At 51.1% G+C, this 13954-nt stretch overlaps 1 protein-coding gene across 1 annotated transcript in view; it reads right to left on the reverse strand.

Moving 5' to 3' along the window:
* Itpk1 (inositol-tetrakisphosphate 1-kinase) overlaps positions 1-13954 on the reverse strand; it is a 141540-nt gene that overhangs the window by 108016 nt on the left and 19570 nt on the right. The window lies entirely within an intron of this gene.

The raw sequence follows: 13954 nt of genomic DNA on the forward strand, positions 1-13954 counted from the left end.
TAGCCTGAGCTTGGTTTTGTATGTTTGTTTGTTTGAGGGGGAGGTTGTTTGGGTTTGGGGGGGAGGAGTGATTACTGTACCTGACAAAACTCTTAAGATTTTTCTCTGTCTTGGTTTTCTGTTTTGTTTTTCAGACAGGGACTCATTGTCTAGCTGTATTCAGCCTAGAACTTGCTATGGAGACCAAGCTGGCTTTAAACTCACAACAATCCACCTGCCTCTGCCTCCCAAGTGCTGGATTAAAGGTCTGCACCACCATACCTGCCACTAACCATGTTTCTGTGTAACCAATATAGCTTTTATATTTTATTATGAATCCCCCCCCACACCTCTGTTTTTCAAGACAAGGCTTCTTTATTTAGCCCTGGCTGGCCTTGAACTCACAGAGATCCACCTGCCTCTGATTCTGCCTCCTGAGTGCTGAGAGTAAATGAGTGCACCACCACCACCCAACCATTATTATGAACTTTTTTTTTTTTTTTTTGGAGACAGGGTTTCTCTGTGTAGCCTTGGCTGTCCTGGACTCACTCTGCAGACCAGGCTGGCCTCGAACTCACAGCGACCCCCTGCCTCTGCCTCCCAAATGCTGGGATTAAAGGCGTTAAGCTACCACGCCCGGCTTACATATACTTTTATGCTATTACTCACTGTGACATTTTTATACATATACACCATTGCACTTTGTTCACACTCACTCTTCTCGCCTGTTCCTTTCTAGTCACCTTTCTCCTCTCAAACAGTCCTTCTTCCTGATTGCATGTCACATGTGTTTCATTACCCTCACTAGCTCCCCTCTCCCTTCTGTTAGACCTCTTCCTTCCCTCAACCTGTCCTCAAGTATATGCCTAAAGGACTCTAAGTGAGACTACCACAAACATTCTTGCACACCCATGTCTACTGCTACCATTCGCAACAGATAAGGATATGGGACCAGTCTACAGCTCTGTCAACAGAGGAATGCAGAAAGAAATACATACAGTGAAAAACAAAACAAACAAATAGTGTAATTTCATCCTGCTGTAAAGAGAAAAAGACCATGGCACTTGCAGGGAAATGGATGGAACTAAAATGATCACCGTGCTAAATGAAATAAGCCAGGCTCAGGGAAACAAATCTGTTTTCGCTCACAGTGGAATTAGCCTGGCTTTGTGTTTTCCATCTTTCTCCACCACCTTCCTACACAGTCCCACAGCCAACTATCCATCACACTTGTCTCACTCACCCCATTTAAGCGCACGGGCGCTGTGTGCATCTTTCCAGTGCACACTGTCACACTGGGGCTCCCTGCTGCCTTCGCGTCTTTTACTGAAAGACCCAGCTACGGCCCCTCTTTGTGAAGTCCAGCATGCAGGGCTGTCTCAGCCCTCTCCTGGGTGTGCACTCTCCACCCCCAACCTTCGCCCCCCCCAAACCCACCCATAAACCGGTGTCTCCGTTCTTCCATCCCTTAGTCCCCGAGTATAGACTGCTGTCACTCAGGGAGAAATGGTAAAAGCAAGACCCACACGGACTGAAATGGCCCATGTGTGTATTTTACTGAGAAAAAGTATTTGTTTAGAGAATGCTGGGCCCAAGCAAGGTCGGAGGCCTGAAGTTTACTCACCTAGGTTCTTTGAGACAGGGACTGAGTAAAACTAAAAACCGTGCCTCAGGCCTAGTTCTGGGACCAACCAGCCAACAGCTCCTCATAAAGGGCTGCTGTCCAGTAGAGCTATAAATATGGAAAAAACAGCTTAGCTCCCGGCCCTGGCACAGCATTCAGAAGGTATAATGAATACCACAGCCAGCCTGCATCCCTGCAGCCTCGGGAAGCAGGCAAGATCTCCCCTCAGCTGAGGTCACCCTCATCATTTCTGACATGTTTGCCAGCTGCTTGGCAAACGCTTCCTGGGGACCAGCACAGGAACTGGTACAGCTGGGCTGGAGGCCACTAGAACAAGCTGGGCCAACTGGAGGCAGCAAGGGCTACAATACCCTTCAGTTTTGTGCCCCAAAACAATGTGGCCCTAAAGAGCCCGACAAGAGAATGCCATTGTTGATTATCACTGGGGTTTCTGAGGCCATTCCATGTCCCTTCACTTCCTGAAGAAATGGCAGCCACTCCCCCACCTGCTCCCATGACCGCACAAGGCACAGGCCAGACACGCAGCAGCAAGGCCTGAGGCTACCCATGCCCACAGCAAGGGAACAGACAGCATCTTGAGGAACCCCCCAAAATCAACTGGAAAGAGAAAACTGTGGCTGGCATCATCGGTGAGGGAAACTGGCCCAGGCCACACAGCCTTGAGCTGCTCAGAGGTGGGCTCTTTTTTTTTTTTTTTTTTTTTTTAATATTTTTATTTAGTTTTACTCTATGTGCATTGGTGTGAAAGTGTCAGATCTTGGAGTTACAGACAGTTGTGAGCTGCCATGTGGGTGCTGGGAATTGAACCTGGGTCCTTTGGAAGAGCAAGCAGTGCTCGTAACCACTGAGCCATCTCTCCAGCCCCCAGAGGTGGACTCTTAAACATCAACAAGATCTGGATGGGAAGGGCAAGTGACAGATAGGCACATATCGCCCAGCCTGGTGGGGCCAGTTTCACCAGGGCCTCGGTTTCCCTATGGTGTTGGTTGCTGTCCCCTGGGGAAATCTGCTGATATCCAAATGATGGCAGGGTATGGCTCTCACCTGCAAAGGCACCTGTAGTCACGTCCAAACAGTCCCCATTCTATGCCACCCCATCCTTGAAAAGCAATGGGAGGTCTCTAACTTTGAAAACAGATGGGATGTATTTAATTAAAAAAAAAAAAGGTAGCTGAGCAAGTTTGGCCTGACTGGCACCCTACAAAGGGCTGAGCTCGTACCCCAGAAGCCCCAGCAGCTCACCCAGCTCAGAGCCTCTAGGCAAAGATAGGACAAATGGACACTGCCAGAGAGTCCCCTCTCAGTCCACACCCCATGCACATGCGTTCACTGTTCACTGGCAACACTCAGTCCCACAAGGGGCAGGCCTGGGTTATCCTATTACTTGAGGAAGGAGGAGGATTTCAGAGGCTTGGGAAAGGTTCCCAGACTGGCATGACACAGTTGGACATGACCCCCAGATAAGCAAGAAAAGCTTTCAGTGCTGGGTAAGGCGCTTGAGCCTCTGAGACCTCCATGTGCTAGGGAAGAGGCAGGTGGGGGTCATAGCAACCACATCTCATCTCCTACTACACATCCACTCACAGGAAAATTAAATAGCCCACTGGACTCAATTCAACTCTTCATCAGGGAGTCTCAAAGGGCAGACTTCTGAAATCCTGCTGCAACCAGAAAGTTCAGAAAGGAAATCTGACGCCCAAAGAAAGGAACATAAAAGGCAGGAGAGGGGAGAGAAACCAGGGATGCTGGCTGTCACGTGACTCCACCGTCCCACCTCATCACCCAGATGAATGCTGTGGGCTCTGGGATGGCAGCTGCCAAACTGTTTGTGAGTGGGGAAGACCAGAGCAAAGTACTTGCCAGGAGAAGCGCCACTGACAAGCCACACGCCACTGAAGGAACAGCATGAGGCAGTAAGAAGAATAAAGCAGGAAGCTCTGTGTGTGCCCATGAGGAACAACTCCAAGGCCACAAGAGAGCTGTGAGAGGCAGAACCCTGTGTTCCGTACACAGCTCCGCTGAGAACAATCTCCCAGAAGAAGGAGTACTTGTGTATACAGAATGAATCCAAAAGAGCCACAAGAAAATGACCTCAGCAAGGCCTCGGGGTCATGGGCAAGGGCAGCTAGGGGGAGGGGCTGGAGAGAAAGGACTTCTCTATTGTGTCCCTGACAGCCAGCGAATGAAACATCAGGCAGTCTCCCAAGTCCTCCCCAGAGTCAAGCTGAAGTGATCCCCATGGCGGGGCCGCACATCGAGGACGGCCACATCAGACACTCAGAACTGAGGTTCTAGGCCAGTGTCAACATCCGGGTCCTTGGGAGGCAGGTCAGAAGGGCCCAGAGAGTACAGTGTTCACTGGGGCTACAAGGCTGGGGCAGCAGCAGATGACCTGGAGGCGAGTCTTCGTTTTCTGTGTTTCTACTATGAGCAAATCCATTACTTTCAACTACACCAGAAATGTTAAAGCCTTGTAATTTAAATATTATTAGAAGCCAGTACTTAGGGGAAGTTCTTTGGTAAAGTTTGGTAAGTTTGGGGGTACAGAGGTCTACTTAGAATTATTATAATCTTGTCTTCCAGGCACGTTCCTCCCCAGAACTCCAGGGACAGTGTGCCCTACAGGAGTTAAAAGCTTCTGGAGAGAAGAAAGATGGCCCCTCCTTTGGAGAGGAGCAGCTCCAGGTTCAGGATGGGGCCGTCCACACCAGCAGTCCTCTTCCATGGCCCATCCCTCACCGCTAGCCATGGGCCCAGTACTTGCCTTGACTAATGAAACATGAATAGAAATGGCACGTACTTCAGGAAGCAGCATTCAACTATGACCACTGGCCCCTCTGACTAGTCCTCCTGCCCTGGGCAACATTAGAGGATAAGAAGGTTCCAGCCTGGGAAGAGAAGCTAGTCACCCAATGGACCCTCACCCAGAGGCAGGAGGACTGAGTCTGAGAACAGCCTAAGCTGGAGAGATGCTGTTCCCTCAACCCCACCCACAGGAGTAGGGGGTGCTGCCAACTGGGAATAGTGCCACAGGCAGGCATCTAGAGGACAGGGGCTCTGTGATGTACAGGACAGAATCATCCGGTCTAAAGTGACCACAGTGCTAAGGCTAAGGCTAAGGGGCCACAGCACTGGAGAGTCCACAGTGGACTCTGTATGAGCTTGAGCTAGGCCTTTGGTGTCTCTGCCCTCTTGAGCATCTGTCCCTGCAGCCTGACCTAGCCTGCCCTGAATAACAACTGCCCTTCGAGAAGCAGGGCTATGCCCTATCACTACACCCCCCAAGCTTTAATACAACTCCTGGCCAGTAGCGAAAACGCAGCCTATAAAGGTGCTGAGCAGCCAGTACCAACAGCAGGACCTTTCTCTCACCACCATCCCACCTCCCATAGTCTTCTCTAAGTCCCCTAACCCTGGCTGACATCTGGTCTCTCACAGCTGTCTCCTCTTCACAAACGCCTGCCTTCACATAGCAAACTGCAGCCCACCCTTGAGGCCAGCTCTCGTACCACAGACACCAAGGGTCAGTGGCTCTTCGGCCGCACCACCAGCCAATGTTGCCAGTAGCTCACATGAGGCTGCAGGCAGCGAGGCCCTGGACCCAGAGGCTGGTTTTGATCTTTTGCCTTCCATGCCCACAGCCCAGGCCCAGCAAGCTGCTACACTGCATTAGCACCCATTTTCCAGACTTCCAGTACCAGGCTCAGCCTGGAGCCACCTGCCTGTCTGCTCCCTCCGGGGAATCCTGGTTTCCCTGCCGACTGTTCTGTGATTTGGATTTCCCTTCTATTTAACAGTGCCAAGAACTGAAATGGCCTGATATAAAGAAAACATATGAACAGAGTTTTAAAGCCAGTACAAACATATGAATTGTTTGGACAGCACCAGAAATGAACCAGATAAACTAAAAGCTGCCATGTGTCTTTTTTTTTTATGGGATGGGGGCTCACTCCCTTCATTGGAAACTCAGCATCCTAAAGACCCTGCCCATACTATGTGCCCCACCCAAGGGAGGCAATCAGGCCCAGGTGTGGGTCTCAGTACACTGACTCATCAATTCCTCGGACCTTGAGCAAGCTGGTGGGGCCCCGGAAGTGGCTCTTCATGATGGTAAACCCACACGGGCAGAGCAAGTGACTCACTCGGCTGCCCTTCCAGAAGCATGCATCTGGGGATACAGTGCCCACGCAACCCAGCCCTAGGTTTTCAGAATGGAGTCACAGTGGGGCTGGGGTGAGCCACAAAGCCCTCTAGGACGTGTTCTACAGATCCACAGTATGGCCAACCCAGCTAAACTCTCTTAAGTAAAAGAATCTCTACTTGAAATCTTCTGGGCTCTCAACTGGGAGAAACGGACTATGAGAAGAGCCTATTAGGGTTCTAGGCCTCCCCCAACTAGCTATCAGCCAGCCTTACTGAGGCCCAAAGTGCAGCCTGCTTCCTGGACACTGTACTCTGAGACCCAAGAATGCATCAATCTTGGTCAGGACAGCAAGGTAAGCTGTGAGCAGAAAGCCAGTACTTGGGGGCTCTGAGAGGGAGAAGTCTGCCTTCCGTGGTTCACACACTCCTAACACCTAGTTTCAAGGCACTCCGGATGTTACAGCAGCAGCCCTGCATGTATACAGCAAGCATGCGGAGCACTGACAGTCTGAAAGGCTACACACCTGCAACCAAAGTGTGTCCTGAGCAACAACACACCCTTCAACTATAAACTCCCTCCTGGTCCCTAGTCCCAGGACCACCAAAGGGGATTCTGATCGCAGACAATACAGGAACTCAGGGGCACAGATTTTCCCTACCTGACTGCCACCGTGCCACCCTGGCACAGAGACCCTAGGCAACAGCCCTGTGCTAACAGCCACATGAAAGGTGGCAGAGTAACAAACCATGAGCTAGTGTGTTTTGCCTTGAGGTCCCAAGCTGAGCCAACATCCTCACTCTCCTCACCAGCAGGAGGCGCTTGAGGGTTCACATCACAGCAAGGGCAAGAGTTGGCCTCCCACCCACCACCCAACCCCTCAGACTTGTCTAAATACTGCTCAAACCTTAGGCACCTTGAGATGGCAAGCCCAAGGAGCAGACAATGGATGACTCTACCCTGTCATTGTCCACTGGTCTGTGGTAGGGTAGAAAGCCAAGAAGCCGGACACTGACCTTGACCCGAACCGGCTTTCTGAGGCTGCAGTCACACCCCACCCCGGACCCTGAGCTGTGCAATGTGAGCGAGTCCTGTATTCATAGTCTCTGGCCTCTGTAACAAATTAAAACAGCGCAGTGGATAACTAAGAGCAACACAGACTCTTCCATGGAGTGGGTCAGCCTGTTCTTCCTTCCCAGGATGGGAGGACTCCACCCTGCCCCGTCCTCTCCAGTTCTGGAAACTGTCACAGTCTCTGGCTCCCGGCCACATCGCTGACTAGCCTCCACTTGTACTGCCTCATCCCCTCTCTTTGGCACTCCTTTCTCCTCTTATCAGGACCTTTGTGACTGCCCTGGGTCCACCCAGCTAATTCAGGGCAATTTCCCTGCCTCAGGATCATCCCTGTGATGGCACTGCGCCCTCTGAGCATGGGAGGCGGCTGGGTCACAGAGTCTGAACAGGAGGACCGACCATCTCTGGCAGGGATCTTGTTCTGTCAGCTACAGCACCAAGGCTGCAGCAGTTGCCACCCTGGAACACCCAGACACTCCCTTGAAGCACCCAGGGTAGAAAGGGGACAGAGGGGACCTGCCAGGAGTTCAAGGGAACCCACATGGCCAAAGAAAATCTATATGGTACCCACAGGGTCAATGAGCAGACGCAGACACAACCCTAGGTGTCCCTGACAAGAACAGCAGACCTAGGAGGAGGCGGGCAGGGAAGGGTCCTGGACCCTGGAACCCTAAGAACCTGGGTCTCAGGTACTGGCAGTGAGCTGGGGAGAAGGGTGATGATCCTGACCCCAGGTTCGATCCTGACCCCAGGTTTGTTCTGAGGTCAAGGAAAGATGCCCAGGCCAGCCACATCTAACTCCAGGTCTCCCTGCTCTGACGTAAGCCCCCACCCCCAGACTCTGCCAATGCTCTGAGTTGTAACAGATTCTCCAAGCATGGATGGAGCCAATTGGAACCTAAAACGGGGTCAGCACCCAGGCATACCAGGGCCATGCAAAGGCCAGTCAAGCTCCCCATTTATAGGCCAAGGGGGTACAGTGACCTGGCCCCAGTCTCCACCCCAAATGCACTGAGCACCTTATCCCAGCAGGCAGCAACTCGATCTGGTGCCTGAAACCCTCCAGTTTCCAAGGATTCTGAACGCCTGGGTACGGCCAAACAAATGCTGTACAGCCAACACCTGCAGTACCTGGCCTGTCTCATTCCTGTAGGCTCTCTGCCGCTCTGCTGCAGGGGACTGACACACACTTGGGGTCCCAAATTCAGAGTCCGTTAACACTCTTGCCCAAGGCTGAGAGCAAGCAGAGAGTAAAGCCACAGTCTACATTCAGGGTCATCTCTCAGCAAGAGTCTCCTAAGCCCACAGCAAGGTACGGTGGCCTGTATGGGGCTGTTCACCTGCCTGTATGGGGCTCAGGTCTGTTGGATGAGGCCTATGGGACATTTGATAAGAGAGAGTGTTCTAACCACAGCTGCCTCTGGTCTCTCAGCCCACCCCTGGCCCAAGCCTGGTTAAAAATCCTCTCTTGGGGCCTTGATGCACAAGGGGGCAGAGTCCTCCACACCTGAGGAGCAACCATGACTAAAAAAGCCAAGGGCACAGAAGACACTCCTTAAGGTGTGACTGTCCTCAAACATCCGGAAATACTGTGGCCAAGATGTGCCGTGCCACAGCCAAGGTCTAGAACTAGGATAAACCAGGGTCCCCTTGGTCGTCCCTCAGCACAGGGCTGACTTTTCAAGCAGAAGGGAACTTCTAAGAATCAAAAGGGATGAGAAAGCAGGTGTCTACTAAACCAAAAAGAGGCAGTTAGCTCCCAGGGCAAAAGACTGCCGGGTAGGAGGTGGGCGCCCATGCTGACAGGAACGCAAGCAGGCTCTAGATGCCTGCCAACAGTCAAGAGAGGAGATTGGAGCAAAAGTCCAGAGAGTACCACCAAACCTCCAAAAATGCCTGAACCTGCTAACAAGAAAATCCAGCTGCATTGAAGGACTGTGGTACAGGCGGGAAGAGGGAGGAGGCTGCTGGAAGAGGTGAGGACAGCATGAGGTCTCAGAAGACCCCACTGCCCAGAGTCAAGCTCCAGAGCTCGCTCCCTGCAGGCAGGCACATGACACACACCCCCTTCCTTCCCAGTGCTCAAGCCCAGCCAGCCTCTGCAGCTGGGAGTCATGGCAACGGGGCCCAAACATCTGCAGTAATCCCTCAGAGCCCCACATGGGGGTCACAACAGCCAATGCACCAATGCCAAGAGCCGGGGCCCTGTGTAGAAGAAACGACAAACACGGGAATAGCTTCCTCTAGCTAGAAGAGAAGAAAGCGGGAGACATGCCTGCCAGGCGTCAGGAGTAACACGTGAAAAGGCACAGACCTGTGCACTGTGGGCCAGCAGGCAGGTCTCCAGACAGGCTCCCTGCTGCCCTATGTGTCCACCCTCCAGCCACTGACCTTCTACTTCAGAAGCATGACTCGCCTCACCATCCTGCCCCGTCATGCAGCTTCTCTTAGCACCTGGCACCGAGGCCCCTAACAGATGCCACCTCCCCACCCACAGTCCACACCCCGTCTGCTGTGTCCTGCCTACAGACCGGTTCCCACACACACTGACCGACCACCTGCCTGTATTTCACCCCAGCGCCAGATACACCCCGTTTTCTATAATTTATCACTAAATCTTTGCCCAAGAAGGACCCCTCAAAGGGTATAGAAGGAGGGACACCATGGTGCCCAGAGGCCTGCCAAGTCCATCAGCCAGAAGCCTGCTCTGGACCTATCTCTTTTGTCTAGGTCAATGCAAAGGCCATCTGTGTCTTGAAACCCACTCAGGAAGGCGGTGGGTGTCCAAGAATGACCTCAGATGTCAGCGTGCAGCTCAAGAGGGAGCCATGAGACCAGTTCACAATGGGTCAGTTGGTTTTAAGTTTCTCAAACTAAAGTCCTCGGGGTGACTGGGTTTCACCTCAGCCCCTCCCCTCCTTATTCTAAGAGATTGTTTTATTCATCCATTCACTTATATGCTTCTGAAGACTGACTAAGTGCCAGGCGGTTTCACCCATGGATCGTAACAGTGAAACTCGCAGGAAAGGTTCCTGACCCCAAGGTAAATAAGCAAGCCCTGAAATAGGTACAGGCTGGGACCATGAGAGACTGGAGCAGGGCTGCACCTGGTTCTAAAGGTAGGAGGAACCCGAGATGGAGGAAGGAGGAGCGAATCTGCCAGTCACTGGGGTCGGCAAGCACAATCAAAGGGCTTAAGGTAGGAAGCTGGCAGTAGCAGAGTTTGGATCTGAGAAGAGGTCCCCAGTGGCCGGGCCACAGTAGAGAAGGGGACAGAGGTAACGATTTGAGGCCTCAGGGGCCAGGCCTTTTTTGGCCTTACTGCCTGAATCCAGAAATTCTGGCTGACGCTCATCTGAACTGAGTTTGCTGTCACTTGCCACTCAGCGTCCATCAACTGCCCCACCAACCTGGCTCCTGATACTGACCACCCTCCTCCAACCTGGAACCACACCAGAGTCCAGCCCCATCCTCCTGTCTCTCACCCCTGTCTCCACAAAAAGGACTCTCTGTGATATCCTGGCAGGCCAGAGCTAGAAAGCAAGTGCCTCTCAGCTGAGGATGGATAGAGGATCCTAAGAGCACTGGTTGGCTGACTGGACATAATTAGGAAGGGGGGAAAAAAAAAAGAAAAGCCTGAGCCGGGCATGGTGGTGCGCGCCTTTAATCCCAGCACTCAGGGAGGCAGAGACAGGAGGATCTCTGTGAGTTCGAGGCCAACCTGGTTTACAGAGTGAGTCCAGGACAGCTAAGGCTACACAGAAAAACCCTGTCTTGAAAAACAAGAACAACAAAAGCTGCCGTGGGCTGGAGAGGTGGCTCAGGGGACTTGTTACTCTTACAGAGGACCCACATTTGGTTCCCAGCATGCACATGGTAGCAAATAATCACGTGTCTCTTCAAGTCCAGAGTTATTCAATTCTCTTCTGGCTTCAGCAGGCACTGGCCATGCACATGTGTTTGCAAATACATGCATGCTAACAATACAAATTAGGTCTACAAAGTGAGTCCAGGACAGCCAGGGCTACACAGAGAAACCCTGTCTCGAAAAACCAAACCAACCAAACAAAAAACCTCTTGAAAATTAGTTTCCCAAATACACATATAATTGCAAATGTCCTTGCAGAGTGATTACAAATGTTTTTTGTTTTATTTTGTCTTGTTTGTTTTCCAAGACAGGGTTTCTCTATGTTGTCTTGGCCGTCATGGACTTGCTTTGTAGACCAGGCTGGCCTCGAACTCACAGCAATTCACCTGCCTCCCGAGTGCTGGGATTAAAAGCGTGAACCACCACGCCTGGCTGATTATAAATGTTTTACCTGGAGCCCAAGACCCTCCCTGCAGGCAGAGAATGAAGCCAACAAAGGCGCCAGGACCAGGAGGCACCCACAGCAGTGCTTCCAGTGGCCCAGGGAAAGCACCAGCTTGGGGAGCAACACATATTCAGCTCGGGGCCTTCCCTAGAAGGCAGCTGGCAATCTCCCTTCTTCCTCACATTCCCGTCCTCACAGGCTTATATGCTAACAGCAGGCAGACCATAAGAAGGTTGGCATCAGAGGCTAGAGAAATGGCTTAGTGGTTAAGAGCACTGGCTGCTCTTCCAGAGGACCTGGGTTCAATTCCCAGCACCCATGCCTGTCTGTAATTCAAGTTCCAGGGGATCTGACACCCTCACACAGACATACATGCAGTCAGAACACCAATGCACATAAAATAAAATAAATAAATCTTTTTTCAAAAAGAAGGCCAGCCAGGCATGGTGGCATACACCTTTAATCCCAGCACTCAGGAGGCAGAGGCAGGCAGATCTCTGTGAGTTCGAGACCAGCTTGGTCTACAAAGTAAGTCCAGGATAGCCAGAGCTACACAGAGAAACCCTGTCTTGAAAAACCAAAAGAAGAAAAAAGAAAGAAAGAAGAGAAAAGAAAAGGTGTGGTGGTAGGGTAAGAATGGTCCCCATAGGCTCATATATTTGAAAGCTTAGTCATCAGGGAATGGAACTTTTGAAAGGATTAGAAGGATTCAGACATGTGGCCCTCTTGGAGGAAGTGTGGTCTTGTTAGAAGAAGGCTGTCACAGGCCCAGCGTCTCTTCTTCCTGCTGTCTGTAGATCTGAATGCAGAACTCTCGGCTCCTTCTCCAGCACCATGTCTGCCTGCATGCTGCCATGCTTCCCGCCATGGCGATAATGGGCGAAACCTCTGGGACCGTAAGCCAGCCCCCAGCTAAAGGTTTTCTTTTTAAGAGTTGCCGTGGTCGTGATGTCTCTTCACAACAACAGAACAGTGACTAAGACCAAAGCTGGTACCAGGAATGGGGTATTGCGCATGTGCGCACACACACACACTATAAACCACTATAAATTCTTTGAGGATTTCATACATTGTATTTTGATCATACCCATACCCTCCACCTCTTCCCAGATCTGCCTCATTCCAAACCCACCCAACTTTTGGTATTCAAAAAAATTAACACAGTTAGTCCTGGCTATATACTCTTGGATGTGTGGCCATCCACTGAAGTACGTTTAATCTACCAAGCACCACGCCATTAAAGAAAACCAACTCCCCCTTTCCCACAGCTATCAATCACCAGTAGCTCCTCAGCTAGGGGCGGGACCTCAGTGCCACAAACTAATACAGTACCCCTCAAACTGTTCAACAAAATAGAAAGGAAGGGAACACTATGAAGTCACTAAGATCTTCATACCAAAGCCAGGTAGATGCAGCACAAGTAGAAAGCTACAGATTAGTTAATATCCCTGAGATACATATGCAAAAATCCTCAATAAACTTCTTGCAGATTGATCATAGTCAAGAGCTTATTAATGCATCACCATAAGTTCAAAGCCAGCCTGGACACACAGTGAAACCCTGCCTCAGAAAACTAAAAATAAATAAGCAACACATTAAGAGGAGATACACTCCATGACTAAGTTGGCTGCATCCTAGGTGAGACAATGTTGCTTCAACATATGCAAGTAAAAAATGTAATACAACACACAGATTCGAGTCACATGGTCATCTCAACAGACACAGAGGACTTTGACAAAGTGCAATATCTGATAAAAGTACACAGGCCACTAGAACCAGAACCACCATGTCTTAGCCTCATAAAAGCTAGCTGGCAACACTCCCATGCCCGCTCTCTGCCCACTCACAGCTCTGCTACTCAGGATAGGGCTCACAATCCTGGCCAGAGCACCGTGACAAGACAGGCAAGTGGACACAAAGGAGAAAGAACATGATCCTGTGGTTAACAGATCCTGGTAATCCCACCAGAAAGTTCTTAGAGCTGATATGTATTTCATCAAAGCAGCAGGGTGAACCTTCAACCTATGGAAAAACCAGTAGCCTTTCAACATACCAATAATGAACTTGCCAAGGAAAAAACTAGGGAGAGAGAGAGAGAAAAAAAAAAAACCAAAAACATTCACAACAGCGTCAAGAAAACTGAAATACTTAGGAACAAGTTCCTAAGAGTTGCCTTGGTCATGGAGTCTCTTCACAGCAAGAGAACAGTGACTAAGACAGAAGGACTCTGGGTTTGTTTGTTTGTTTGAGACAGGGTTTCTCTGTGTGGTCTTGCCTGTCCCAGACTCACTTTGTAGACCAGGCTGGCCTCGAACTCACAGCCTGCCTCTGCCTCCCGAGTGCTGCAACTGCAGGTGTGGGTGTGCACCACTGCCGCCACCCTGCAGAGAAGGGCTCTGTTTAATGCAGCAAATGTAGAAACAGGCCCCGGGAAGCTCAGTGATGTGCCTCAATCCACAGCAGCAGAAACAAGTGTAGACCCAGGTCCTTCCTGTTCCAGAGCCAACACCTGCGTCTTGCGGGCGGCTGGAAGAAGAGCCAGAACTGAACCTGCTGGAGCTCAGGCTGCTCTGAGAGCACAGGAGAGAGTCCGGTGACCAGGGCACGTTTCCACCCATTTAAAGAGAAGGGCCCACTCCAGAACACTGTCACCCACAGAAGGTGTGCAGGCCCCAGAGGCTGGAGGACTTTTCATTTGACACGTAATGTCCCCTGGGGGATAACATGCACAGGGCTGGGCACCTGATGCCCATGAACTGATTTCTAGGGTAAGCTGCTCTGCCCTTCAGGCACTCCATGGTC

The sequence above is a fragment of the Acomys russatus genome, chromosome 1 (assembly GCF_903995435.1).
Source record: "Acomys russatus chromosome 1, mAcoRus1.1, whole genome shotgun sequence".
In the NCBI taxonomy this organism is placed as follows: domain Eukaryota; kingdom Metazoa; phylum Chordata; class Mammalia; order Rodentia; family Muridae; genus Acomys; species Acomys russatus.